This window comes from Scyliorhinus torazame, chromosome 23 (assembly GCF_047496885.1).
Source record: "Scyliorhinus torazame isolate Kashiwa2021f chromosome 23, sScyTor2.1, whole genome shotgun sequence".
In the NCBI taxonomy this organism is placed as follows: Eukaryota; Metazoa; Chordata; class Chondrichthyes; order Carcharhiniformes; family Scyliorhinidae; genus Scyliorhinus; species Scyliorhinus torazame.
Window position 1 is genome coordinate 50643209 of NC_092729.1, and position 14289 is coordinate 50657497.

The window sequence follows — 14289 nt, forward strand, 5'->3', positions numbered from 1 at the left end:
TGTAACATCTACATCCACCCGACGAAATTGTCTCTGAACGTCCACTCTATCTATCCCCCTCACTATCTTATAACCCTCTATTAAGTCGCCTCTCATCCTCCTCCGCTCCAAAGGGAAAAGCCCTAGCTCCCTCACCCTTTCCTCATAAGACCAAACCTGCAAACCAGGCAGCATCCTGGTAAATCTCCTTTGCACCGTTTCCAATGCTTCCACATTCTTCCTATAATGAGGTGACCGGAAACTGCACACAATACTCCAAATGTGGTCTCACCAGGGTAGTGTATAGTTGCAGCATAACCCCGCGGCTCGTAAACTCAAGCCCCCTGTTAATAAACGCTAACACAGTATAAGCCTTCTTCACGGCTCTATCCACTTGAGTGGCAACCTTCAGAGATCTGTGGACCTGAACCCCAAGATCTCTCTGTTCCTCCACATTCCTCAGAACCCTGCCGTTGACCCTGTAATCTGCATTCAATTTTTTTCGACCAAAATGAATCACCTCGCACTTATCAGGGTAAAACTCCATCTGCCATTTTTCAGCCCAGCTCTGCATCCTATCAATGTCTCTTTGCAGCCTACAACAGCCCTCCACCTCAGCATGGTGTCACCAGCAAATTTACTGACCCACCCTTCAGCCCCCTCCTCGAAATCATTGATAAAAATCGCAAATAGCAAAGGACCCAGCACTGATCCTTGTGGTACTCCGCTGGTAACTGGTCTCCAGTCTGAAAGTTTTCCATCCACCACCACCCTCTGTCTTCTATGTGATGGCAAGTTACTTATCCAATTGGCCAATTTTTCCTCTATCCCACACCTCCTTACTTTCTTCATTGCCGACCATGTGGAACCTTATCAAACGCCTTACTAAAATCCATGTATACGACATCAACTGCTCTACCTTCACATACACACTTGGTTACCTCCTCAAACAATTCAATCAAATTTGTGAGGCATGACCTACCCTTCACAAATCCGTGTTGACTATCCCGGATTAAGCTGCATCTTTCCAAATGGTCATAAATCCTATCCTTCAGGACCTTTTCCATTATCTTCCCGACCACCGAAGTAAGACTAACTGGCCTATAATTACCAGGGTCATTCCTATTCCCTTTCTTGAAGAGAGGAACAACATTCGCCACTCTCCAGTCCTCTGGCACTATCCCCGTGGACAGCGAGGACACAAAGATCAAAGCCAAAATGCTCTGCAATCTCATCCCTTGCCTCCCAAAGAACGCTTGGGTATATCCCATCAGGCCCAGGGGACTTGTCGACCCTCAGGTTTTTCAAAATTGCTAATACATCCTTCCTCAGAACATCTACTTCTTCCAACCTACCCGCCTGAATCATACTCCCATCCTCAAAAACATGGACCCTCTCCTTTGTGACCAATGAAGAAAAGTATTCATTTAATGCCTCTCCTATTTCTTCTGACTCCAGGCACAAGTTCCCACTACTGTCCTTGACCGGCCCTACCCTCAACCTGGTCATTCTTTTATTTCGCACAAAATAGTAAAAAGCCTTGGGGGTTTCCTTGATCCAACCCGTCAAGGACTTCTCATGCCCCCTCCAAGCTCTCCGAATCCCTTTTTTCTGCTCATTCCTTGCTACGTTGGAACCCTCAAGCTACCCTACTAAACCTTGTTTTCTCATCCTTACACACTCTTCCTTTTTCCTCCTGACAAGACATGCAACCACTTTTGTGAACCATGGTTCCCTCACACGGCCGTTTGCTCCCTGCCAGACAAGGACATGCCTATCAAGGACACGCAGCATTTGTTCCTTGAACAAGCTCCACTTTACATTTGTACCTTTCCCTGACAGTTTCTGTTCCCATCCTATGCTCCCTAATTCTTGCCGAATCGCATCATTATTACGCCTGCCCCAATTATAAACCTTGCCCTGCCGTATGGCCCTATCCCTCTCCATTGCAATAGTGAAAGACACCGAATTGTTGTCACTATCTCCAAAGTGCTCTCCCACAAACAAATCTAACACTTGACCCGGTTCATTACCCAGTACCAAATCCAATGTGCCCCCCCCCCCTTTTTGTCGGCCTATCCACATATTGTGTCAGGAAAGCCTCCTGCACACACTGTACAAAAACTGCCCCATCCGAACTGTTCGACCTATAGAGGTTCCAATCAATATTTGGAAAGTTAAAGTCACCCATGACAACTACCCTGAGACATCCACACCTATCCATAATCTGTTTTTCAATTTCTTCCTCCACATCTCTATTATGATTTGGGGACTATATAAATCTCCTAAAAATGTGACCGCTCCTTTCCTATTTCTAACGTCGGCCCATATTACCTCAGTGGCCAGGTCCCCTTCAAACTGCCTTTCTGCAGCCGGTAAACTATCCTTGATTAACAATGCCACTCCTCCACCTCTTTTATCACCTTCCCTAATCTTACTGAAACATTAGCAATTCTGGAAAGCGTGAAAATAGATAAGTCACCTGGGCCGGATGGGATTTATCCTCGGATTCTCTGGGAATCTAGGGAGGAGATTGCTGAGCCTTTGGCCTTGATCTTTACGTAATCTTTGTCTACAGGAATAGTGCCTGAAGACTGGAGCATAGCAAATGTTGTCTCCTTCTTCAAGAAGGGGAGTAGAGATAACCCCGGTAACTATAGACCAGTGAGCCTTACTTCTGTTGTGGGCAAAATATTGGAAAGCTTTATAAGAGCTAGGATGTATAATCATCTGGAAAGGAATAATTTGATTAGAGATAGTCAACACGGTTTTGTGAAGGGTAGGTCGTGCCTCACAAACCTTATAGAGTTCTTTGAGAAGGTGACCAAACAGGTGGATGAGGATAAAGCAGTTGATGTGGTGTATATGGATTTCAGTAAAGCGTTTGATAAGGTTCCCCATGGTAGGCTACTGCAGAAAATACGGAGGGATGGGGTTCCGGGTGATTTAGCAGTTTGGATCAGAAATTGGCTAGCTGGAAGAAGACAAAGGGTGGTGGTTGATGGGAAATGTTCAGGCTGGAGTCCAGTTACCAGTGGTGTACCACAAGGAACTGTTTTGGGGCCACTGCTGTTTGTCATTTTTATAAATGAACTGGAGGAGGGGGTAGAAGGATGAATGAGTAAATTTGCAGATGACACTAAAGTCGGTGGAGTTGTGGACAGTGCGGAAGGATGTTACAAGTTACAGAGGGACATAGATAAGCTGCAGCGCTGGGCTGAGAGGTGGCAAATGGAGTTTAATGCAGAAAAGTGTGAGGTGATTCATTTTGGAAGGAATAACAGGAAGACTGAGGACTGGGCTAATGTTAAGTTTCTTGGCAGTGTGGATGAGCAGAGAGATCTCGGTGTCCATGTACATAGATCCCTGAAAGTTGCCACCCAGGTTGAGGGGGTTGTTAAGAAGGCGTACGGTGTGTTAGCTTTTATTGGTAGAGGGATTGAGTTTAGGAGCCATGACGTCATGTTGCAGCTACACACCACTCTGGTGCGACCGCAGTTGGAGTATTGCGTGAAATTCTGGTCGCCGCATTTTAGGAAGGATGTGGAAACATTGGAAAGGGTGCAAAGGAGATTTACAAGAATGTTGCCTTTTTATGGAGGGAAGATCTTATGAGGAAAGGCTGAGGGACTTGATGCTGTTTCCGTTAGAGAGAAGAAGGTTAAGAGGGGACTTAATTGAGGCATACAAGATGATCAGAGGATTTGATTGGGTAGACAGTGAGAGCCTTTTTCCTCGGATGGTGATGTCCAGCACGAGGGGACATAACTTTAAATTGAGGGGAGATAGATATAAGACAGATGTCAGAGGTAGGTTCTTTACTCAGAGAGTAGTAAGGGCGTGGAATGCCCTGCCTGCAATAGTAGTGGACTCGCCAACACGAAGGACATTCAAATGGTCATTGGATAGACATATGGACAATAAGGGAATAGTGTAGATGGGCTTTAGAGTGGTTTCACAGGTTGGCGCAACATAGAACATAGAACAATACAGCGCAGTACAGGGCCTTCGGCCCACGATGTTGCACCGAAACAAACGCCATCTAACCTACACTATGCCATTATCATCCATATGTTTATCCAATAAACTTTTAAATGCCCTCAATGTTGGCGAGTTCACTACTGTAGCAGGTAGGGCATTCCACGGCCTCACTACTCTTTGCGTAAAGAACCTACCTCTGACCTCTGTCCTATATCTATTCCCCCTCAGTTTAAAGTTATGTCCCCTCGTGCAAGCCATTTCCATCCGCGGGAGAAGGCTCTCACTGTCCAACCTATCCAACCCCCTGATCATTTTGTATGCCTCTATTCAGTCTCCTCTTAACCTTCTTCTCTCCAACGAAAACAACATCAAGTCCATCAGCCTTTCCTCATAAGATTTTCCCTCCATACCAGGCAACATCCTGGTAAATCTCCTCTGCACCCGCTCCAAAGCCTCCACGTCCTTCCTATAATGCGGTGACCAGAACTGTACGCAATACTCCAAATGCGGTCGTACCAGAGATTTGTACAGCTGCAACATGACCTCCTGACTCCGGAACTCAATCCCTCTACCAATAAAGGCCAACACTCCATAGGCCTTCTTCACAACCCTATCAATCTGGGTGGCAACTTTCAGGGATCTATGTACATGGACACCTAGATCCCTCTGCTCATCCACACTTTCAAGAACTTTACCATTCGCCAAATATTCCGCATTCCTGTTATTCCTTCCAAAGTGAATCACCTCACACTTCTCTACATTAAACTCCATTTGCCACCTCTCAGCCCAGTTCTGCAGCTTATCTATATCCCTCTGTAACCTGCTACATCCTTCCACACTATCGACAACACCACCGACTTTAGTATCGTCTGCAAATTTACTCACCCACCCTTCTGCGCCTTCCTCTCGGTCATTGATAAAAATGACAAACAGCAACGGCCCCAGAACAGATCCTTGTGGTACTCCACTTGTGACTGTACTCCATTCTGAACATTTCCCATCAAACACCACCCTCTGTCTTCTTTCAGCTAGCCAATTTCTGATCCACATCTCTAAATCACCCTCAATCCCCAGCCTCCGTATTTTCTGCAATATCCTACCGTGGGGAACTTTATCAAACGCTTTGCTGAAATCCATATACACAACATGAACTGCTCTACCCTCATCTACCTGTTCAGTCACCTTCTCAAAGAACTGAATAAGGTTTGTGAGGCATGACCTACCCTTCACAAAGCCATGCTGACAATCCCTGATCATATTATTCCTATCTAGATGATTATAAATTTTGTCTCTTATAATCCCCTCCAAGACTTTACCCACTACAGACGTGAGGCTCACCGGTCTATAGTTGCCGGGGATGTCTCTGGTCCCCTTTTTGAACAAAGGGACCACATTTGCTGTCCTCCAGTCCTCTGGCACTATTCCTGTAGCCAATGATGACATAAAAATCTAATCCAAAGATCCAGCAATCTCTTCCCTGGCCTCCCAGAGAATCCTAGGATAAATCCCACCAGGTCCCGGGGACTTATCTATTTTAAGCCTGTCCAGAATTGGCAACACTGACGAAAAATATTCATTTAGTATCTCGCCTATCTCTTCAGACTCCACACACAATTTCCCATCCCTGTCCTTGAATGGTCCTACTCTTTCCCTAGTCATTCGCTTATTCCTGACATACCTATAGAGAGCTTTTGGGATTTCCTTGATCCTTCCTGCCAAATACTTCTCATGTCCCCTCCTTGCTCGTCTTAGCTCTCTCTTTAGATCCTTCCTCGCTACCTTGTAACTATCCATCGCCCCAACTGAATCTTCATACCTCATCTTCACATAGGCCTCCTTCTTCCTCTTAACAAGAGATTCCACTTCCTTGGTAAACCACGGTTCCCTTGCTCGACGCCTTCCTCCCTGCCTGACCGGTACATACTTATCAAGAATACGCAGTAGCTGATCCTTGAACAAGCCCCACTTATCCAGTGTGCCCAACACTTGAAGCCTACTTCTCCACCTTATCACCACCCCCCCCCAAAGTCACGTCTAATGGCATCATAATTTCCCTTCCCCCAGCTATAACTCTTGCCCTGCGGTGTATAGTTATCCCTTTCCATCATTAACGTAAACGTCACCGAATTGTGGTCACTGTCCCCAAAGTGCTCTCCTACCTCCAAATCCAACACCTGGCCTGGTTCATTACCCAAAACCAAATCCAACGTGGCCTCGCCTCTTGTTGGCCTGTCAACATATTGTTTCAGGAAACCCTCCTGCACACACTGTACTGAAAACGACCCATCTATTGTACTCGAACTATATATTTTCCAGTCAATATCTGGAAAGTTAAAGTCTCCCATAATAACTACCCTGTTACTTTCGCTATTATCCAGAATCATCTTCGCCATCCTTTCCTCTACATCCCTAGAACTATTAGGAGGCCTATAAAAAAACTCCCAACAGGGTGACCTCTCGTTTCCTGTTTCTAACTTCAGCCCATACTACCTCGGAAGAAGAGTCCCCATCTAGCATCCTCTCCGCCACCGTAATACTGCTCTTGACTAGCAGCGCCACACCTCCCCCTCTTTTGCCTCCTTCTCTGAGCTTACTAAAACACCTAAACTCCGGAACCTGCAAAATCCATTCCTGTCCCTGCTCTATCCATGTCTCCGAAATGGCCACAACATCGAAGTCCCAGGTACCAACCCATGCTGCCAGTTCCCCTACCTTGTTTCGTATACTCCTGGCATTGAAGTAGACACACTTCAAACCACCTACCTGAACACTGGCCCCCTCCTGCGATGTCAAATCTGTGCTCCTGACCTCTATACTCTCATTCTCCCTTACCCTAAAACTACAATCCAGGTTCCCATGCCCCTGCTGCATTAATTTAACCCCCCCCCCAAAGAGCACTAACAAATCCCCCCCCCCCCCCCCCCAGGATATTTGTTCCCCTCAGGTTCAGATGTAGACCATCCTGTCTGTAGAGGTCCCACCTTCCCCAGAAAGAGCCCCGGTTATCCAGAAATCTGAATCCCTCCCGCCTGCACCATCCCTGTAGCCACGTGTTTAAATGCTCGCTCTCCCTATTCCTCATCTCACTATCACGTGGCACGGGCAACAACCCAGAGATAACAACTCTGTTTGTTCTAGTTCTGAGCGTCCATCCTAGCTCCCTGAAAGCCTGCCTGACATCCTTGTCCCCTTTCCTACCTATGTCGTTCGTGCCAATGTGGACCACGACTTGGGGCTGCTCCCCCTCTCCCCTAAGGACCCGGAAAACACGATCCGAGGCATCACGTACCCTTGCACCTGGGAGGCAACATACCAAACGTGAGTCTCTCACGCTCCCACAAAATCTCCTATCTGTGCCCCTGACTATATAACATCGAGGGCCGAAGGGCCTGTACTGCGCTGTAATTTTCTATGTTCTATGTTCTATCTATACCCCGGAACGTCCAACAACCATTCAGTCCCTGTTCTAATCATTTCACCGTAATGGCCACAACATCGTAGTCCCAAGTACCAATCCACGCTCCAAGTTCAGCTACCTTATTCCGGATGCTCCTTGCATTGAAGTAGACACACTTCAACCCTCCTTTCTGTCTGCCGGTACACGACTGCGACCTTGATACCATCCTCAGTACCTCACTACTCTCGACACTGGCTTCTGGAACACAGCTCGTTTTCCCAGACCCCTGGCAAATTAGTTTAATCCCCCCGCCCCCCCCCCCGAAGAGCCGTAGCTTACAGATACACGTACACACATGCGCAGGTTTGCTGAGACAGAGACCCAAATGCACACAATCACAGACAAAGAGCCAAAATGCACATAATCACAGGCAAAAATACACTCAAAGGCACAGAGAGACACAAATACGCACACTCACAGACACACAGCGACACACATACACGAACGCACATGCTGAAATGCACACTTTCACAGACACAAATGCACACACTCAGAGACACAACTACACATACTCACACTCACAGACACAGAGACACCATTACGAATGCTCACGAACACAAGAACACAAATACGCGCACTCACAAACGCAGGGAGAGGCTCATACACACTCACAGACACAGAGCGACAAATACACACACTCGCAGTCAGAGAGCTGAAATAAACACACTCGCAGACAGAGAGACACAAATAAACTCACTCACAGAGACACAGATACCCCCACAGAAAAACATGCCCACACACGAACTGCCACAGACACCCTTACACATACTCACACACACAAACATTCACACGCACAAAAACGCTCAGAAAAACACATCGTAACACACATACTCACACCACCGCACATCCATCCTCTCCCTCTCTATCTTTACCTCTCTCTCTCACACACACACAGGCACCCACACAGTCACAAACCGACTGACTCAATTACAAATACACATACCCATAAACATATAAATCCCACCACACATACACCCACACACAAACACCATCAAATGCATTCACACACACGCATAAACCCACATACATACACACAGATGCCCTCACACACACGCACAGATACACCAATCCGCACCCACAGACGAACGCCCACTTCATAAACCCAGAGTAAACATCTTAACAACTATCAACGCAAATAAAACCACCTAATAAAACAGTACTCTCTTAATATCTCTTAATCCTACCTTGCACCATCCATAAGACAAAAATAACCCTTATTCAGAAAGACATCAGGTTTACCTTCACCACTTTGAAATCGCCAAATGAACATTCATCAGCTTGCAGAGATTCATGCACATCTTGCTGTGACTGCAGCTTCTCCAAATCTAAAACCAAACTAAACACACGCTGTAGCTGTGAGCCCAAAGCGAAAATAAAAGCAGACAGACAGCCCAGTAACATCCATACTCTGACATCACTGATCAACACCCATTTCTTAAAGGTACATCCACTACAGCTATTCAATAAACACCCATTTCTTAAAGGTACCCCCACATGACATATGTGTGTGAATGTATGTGCATGTGTGTGTTTCTGCATGTATATTTGCGTGTGAGTTTTTTGTTGGTGCTGGTGTGTGTGGGCGCACGTTACTATGTGCGTGACTGTTTGTGTGTGTGGCTGCGTGCGTGCGTGATTGTGTGTGTTTGTGGGTGAGAGTTTGTCTGTGGGACAATGTACGAAAGTGTGATCGTCTGTGAGGAGGTTCGTCCGCATGAATGTCTAGGAGTATTTGTGTGTGTATCTGAGTGCGGGCGGGGCGTGTATGTGTGTGTGGCTGTGTATATGCGCGAGTGTTTGAATGTGCGCGTCTGCCTGTGTGGTTACATGAATAACGTTTACTCATGTGTACCAGAAGGAGTAGGTAAAGAAGTCACAATTTTAAGAGATACGGGAGCTAGTCAATCTTTAATGGAAAGAGATGAGGAGTTATGTAGTTTGGGAAGAATGTTGCCAGAAAAGGTGGTAATATGTGGAATTCAGGGTGAGAAGTGTAGAATTCCATTATATAAGGTAAGGTTGGAAAGTCCAGTGAAGAGTGGTGAAGTGTAGTAGGAGTAATAGAGAAACTATCCTGTCCAGGAATACAGTTTTTCTTGGGTAACGGTATAGCTGGATCGCAGGTGGGAGTGATGTCTACTGTGGTTGATAAGCCAGTGAAATTCAGACAACTGAAGAGTTGAAGGACGAATATCGTGGATGTGTCCGGATTGTGTAGTAACAAAGTCACAAATTAAGACAAGAGGAGAAATCAAACAGTGAAGATAAAGGTGAAGTGCAATTATCAGAACGGACTTTTGATCAGATGGTTGAAAAAGAACAAGAACAGGTGGAGGATAATTTTAATTCAGGAAAATTGGCGGAAGTACAACAGAAATATATAGAAATAAAACGGAAATTTGAGAAAGCATACACGGAAGAGGAATCTGTGGGTACACCGGGGTGTTATTACCGTAAAAATAATGTCTTGATGAGAAAATGGAGACCTTTTCATATGCAGGCGGATGAAAAGTGGGAAGAAGTTCCATCAAGTGGTATTGCCAGTAGGGTATCGAAATGAGGTGTTGCGAGTTGCGCCTGAGGTACCAGTGGGAAGTCATTTGGGAGTAAGGAAAACTCAAGCTAAAATACAAAACATTTTCATTGGACTGGACTTCATAAAGATGTCGTGAAATGTTGTCGATCAAGTGACAGGGAAACCTCAAGCAGTCATACAATCAGCGCCCTTAATACCCATTCCAGAATTTGAGGAACCCTTTACAAGGGTCTGAATTGATTACGAAGGGCCGCTTCCTAAAACGCAAAGTGGGAATCAATATCTTTTGACAATAATGAATGTGTCTTCTAGGTATCCAGAGGCCATTCCAGTACGCAATATTACAGCTAAAATGATTGTGGAGGAGTTAGTTAAATGCTTTACAAGATATGGACTACCCACAGAAATACAATCGGATTAAGGATCAAGGTTATTCAAAGAAGTTATGGATGGCTCCTGAATAAAATAATTTAAATCAACTGCGTACCATCCAGAACCGCAGGGAGAGTTAGAAAGGTGCCATCAGACATTAAAGACAATGTTGAGGGCTTATTGTCAAGATTATCCAGAGGATTGAGATAAAGACATTTCCTTCGTACTGTTTGCAATTCGGAGTGCACCTAATGAGTCAAGAACATTCAGTCCATTTGTACTAATTTTTGATCATGAAGTACGAGGACCACTTAAATTGATTAAGGAAAAAATGGTGTGTGAGAAATCGGAACTTACATTATTTGATTATTTGTCAAATTTGAGGGAACGATTCAATAGAAAATGAATATGAAATGAAAATCGCTTATTGTCACAAGAAGGCTTCAAATTAAGTTACTGTGAAAAGCCCCTAGTCACCACATTCCGGCGCCTGTTCGGGAGGCTCGTATGGGAATTGAATCGTGCTGCTGGCCTGCCCTGGTCTGCTTTCAAAGCCTGCGATTTAGCCCTGTGCTAAACTAGCCCGTCCTTCGTGCAGACATTATCCCCATCTTTCACGGCCCCGTCTTCCTCCCATTCCTTTGTTTTATAACCTGCTGTGTCAAGCTGTACTTTCGCTATGCGGTCTGGATCCTGCTCATACGCAGCAACAGGTGTTATTTCCCCTCTCTGTACACTCTGAATCTGCGCGGTGAGAGATTTGGCCGCCCTATAAGCGGAAGCATTGCCCAGCGGCAGCGGGGTCTGGATCTTTCTGTGTGCGCTTATCTTGATTACCACGGCAAATAGAGCAGGGGAATTAGCTTGGCAGCATTTAAAAGTTGCACAAAATGTGATGAGAAGTGGGTAGCGGACAAGTTCGGAGTTTTGCCAGTGGAGATAAGGTTTTAGTACTGTTAGCAGTGGCAGGTGGACCTTTAAAAGCAAGGTTTTGTGGACCTTATCAGACTGAAAGGAATTTAAGTGAGGTGAATTATGTGGCAAGAAGGCCAGATAGAAGGAAAACTCACCGAGTGTGTCAGGTGAATATGCTTAAAAGGTACTTTGAAAGGGAAGGAGAGAAAATGGAGATTTTAATAAATCTAAATCAAAATGAGGAACCAAACCCAGATGACTTTGAATTTGTCATACCTCAAATTAAATTGGAAATCGAGGAGGTTCTTAAAAATTGAGATAAATTGTTGAGTTACCTTCCAAAGGAAAAACGAACTGACCTGAAAGAGTTATTGATATCACATGGGCAAGTTTCTGGAGATACGTTGGGAGGCACATGATGTAGATGTGGGAAATGTTGTTCCAATCAAACAACATTCAAAAAGACTTAACCCTTTAAAATTGGCACAAGTTAACAAGGCGATTGAAAGTATTCTTAAAAAGGCAAAATTAAAGTGGGTTGCAGCCAATGGAGCTCTCCCATAGTGATGGCACCAAAACCAGGCGGTACGCAATGGTTGTGAGTGGACTATAGATAGAGTAATGCAGTTACATCAACGGACTCGATATTATCCCACGTTTGGAGGATTGCATTGAGAGAGTGGGACAATCAACTTTTATTTCCAAACTGAATGTACTGAAAGGTTACTGGCAGGTACCTTTATCCGAAAGGGCGAAGGAGATTTCAGCTTTTGTGACTCCAGATGGTAGCTACCAATTCAAAGTTATGCCATTTGGCATGAAAAACGCCCCTGCCACATTTGAACGGTGAACTACCAAAGTCATTTCAGGATTACCCAATAGTGCAGTAAACATCGACGATCAGGTAATTTTCAGCCAGAGATAGAAAGAACATTTAAAACAACTGATGGAGTACTTCGATCGACTTCAGGAGGCGGGTTTGGGGGTAAACCTAGGAAAACGTGAATTTAGTCAAGCCCAAGTCACTTTCCCTGGCCATTCAGACGGACACGGATGAGTGGTCACACGGGATGTGAAAACAAAAATTATTGCGGAGGTTCCAATACCCACGTCACAAAGGGAAATAACGCAATTTCTTGGCATGAGTGGATTTGATCGAACATTTGTGCAAAGTGTTTGTAGTGTGGTTTCTCCACTGATAGATTTGCTAAAGAAACGTCGAAAATTTCAGTGGACAGCGGAGTTTCAACAGGCATTTGACTGCCTGAGAGCTGTGATAACCAATGCTCCTTTGTTGGAGAATTATCAGATTGAACTAAAGTATCTCACTTTAAAGAGAAATGCCGAGGCGTAGAGGAATGGATGGATAGTGCCTTCATGTCGAAAGAGACTGTCAATCGAGAAGGATTCCAGTTGGTAGAAGAAGAACAAGAATGGAGAATGTTATTATAAATGTTTGCGTGTTTTGTTTTGTTATTTTCCATATTTCTTAAAGGAAAGTGAAAAGGTGAAAAATGAAACCATCTTGAAATTGCTGGTTTATTTTACTTTCTTGGGGAGAGGTCTCATGTGAGAGTACCTTTAAGAAATGGGTGTTTAGCGAATAGCTGTAGTGGATATACCTTTACGAAATGGGTGTTTGTCAGTGATGTCAGAGTGTGGGTGGGGCTGTGCTGTGTGTCTGTTTTTACTTTCGCTTTCGCCTCGCAGCTACAGGGTGTTTTTAGTTTCGTTTTAGATTTGGAGAAGCTGCAGTCACAGCAAGATGTGTATAAATCTCTGCAAGCTTAGGAATGTTCATTTGGTGATTTCAAAGTGGTAACTGTTCTCAGTAGTGAAGTTAAACCTGACGTATTTCTGTAAAAAGGTTTCTTTGTGTCTTATGGATGTTGCAAGGAATGATTCAGAATTACTTAGAGAGTACTGTAGTCTTTACATAGAACATAGAACTGTCCACCAGAGTACAGTCCCTTCGGCCCACGATATTGTGCCGAACTGATCTGAAACTAAGATCAAATCAACCTACTCCCAATCATTCTAGTGCACTCCATATGCCTATCCAATAACCGCTTGAAAGTTCCTAAAGTGTCCGACTCCACGTCACCCAGCAACCTTCATGCGTCGGAGTAACGACATCCCTGTAGCATCTATTTGTAACCGACTCTGCCTCCCGAATGATCCTCAGTTCATCCAGCTCCAGCTCCAGTTCCCTAACTCGGCCTTTGGGGAGCTGGAGATGGGTGCAATTCCCGCAGGTGAACTTATCAGGGCCACTGACGGTGTCCCTCACCTCGAACATCCTGCAGGAGGAACACTACACTGCCCTCTCTGCCATCCCTTCCATTTATCCACTTGACAATTGCAGCGAGGAAAAAAAAGCTGACCTGATTTTCACACTCCCCGCAGTTTCGAGGTTGTGGAAGGGTGGAGAGAGGAAAGGGAAAGAAAAGCTTATCTCACCAGCTCACCACACAGCCCTTTGTTTTGGTTAGAAGTGGAGGCTTTGGAGGATTTCTTGGTGTTGATACTTAAAATGTTTACTGTGGATTTATAAAGTGTTACCTGGTTTCATAAATAAACAGTGTTTTAATTTAAAAGTACTGTAGGTTTCTGTTGCATCACCCCTGCAAAGTGGGCCCCTGTGCTCGCCATAACCACACTCCATTCAAAGTTGTGGGTCAGGTGAACTCCATGATACATTTTGGGTTTCTCTAAACCCTGGCCCATTACAACACTTACATGCCCACACCCAGAATGTATCCACAAATACCAACACACACACAGTCACGCACTTAACCTCTCATGCACACAATACACATCCACCCATATACACACATGGACATTTCCATATATTTGCACATACACACTTGCCAACACGCCCAGATACAGACACAGGCAGACATACACCCACATCCAAACACTCACAGACATACAGCACCACACAGAAACATACGCAGTCATACACGTTCACCCATACCGATCATAAAGTCATCCACATGCACATCCCTAAATTCATGCACAAACACACAAACTGTCAGACATACATATA

At 45.0% G+C, this 14289-nt stretch overlaps 1 long non-coding RNA gene across 1 annotated transcript in view; it reads left to right on the forward strand.

The window, feature by feature from the left end:
- LOC140399605 (uncharacterized) overlaps window positions 1-14289 on the forward strand; it is a 1122925-nt gene that overhangs the window by 400288 nt on the left and 708348 nt on the right. The window lies entirely within an intron of this gene.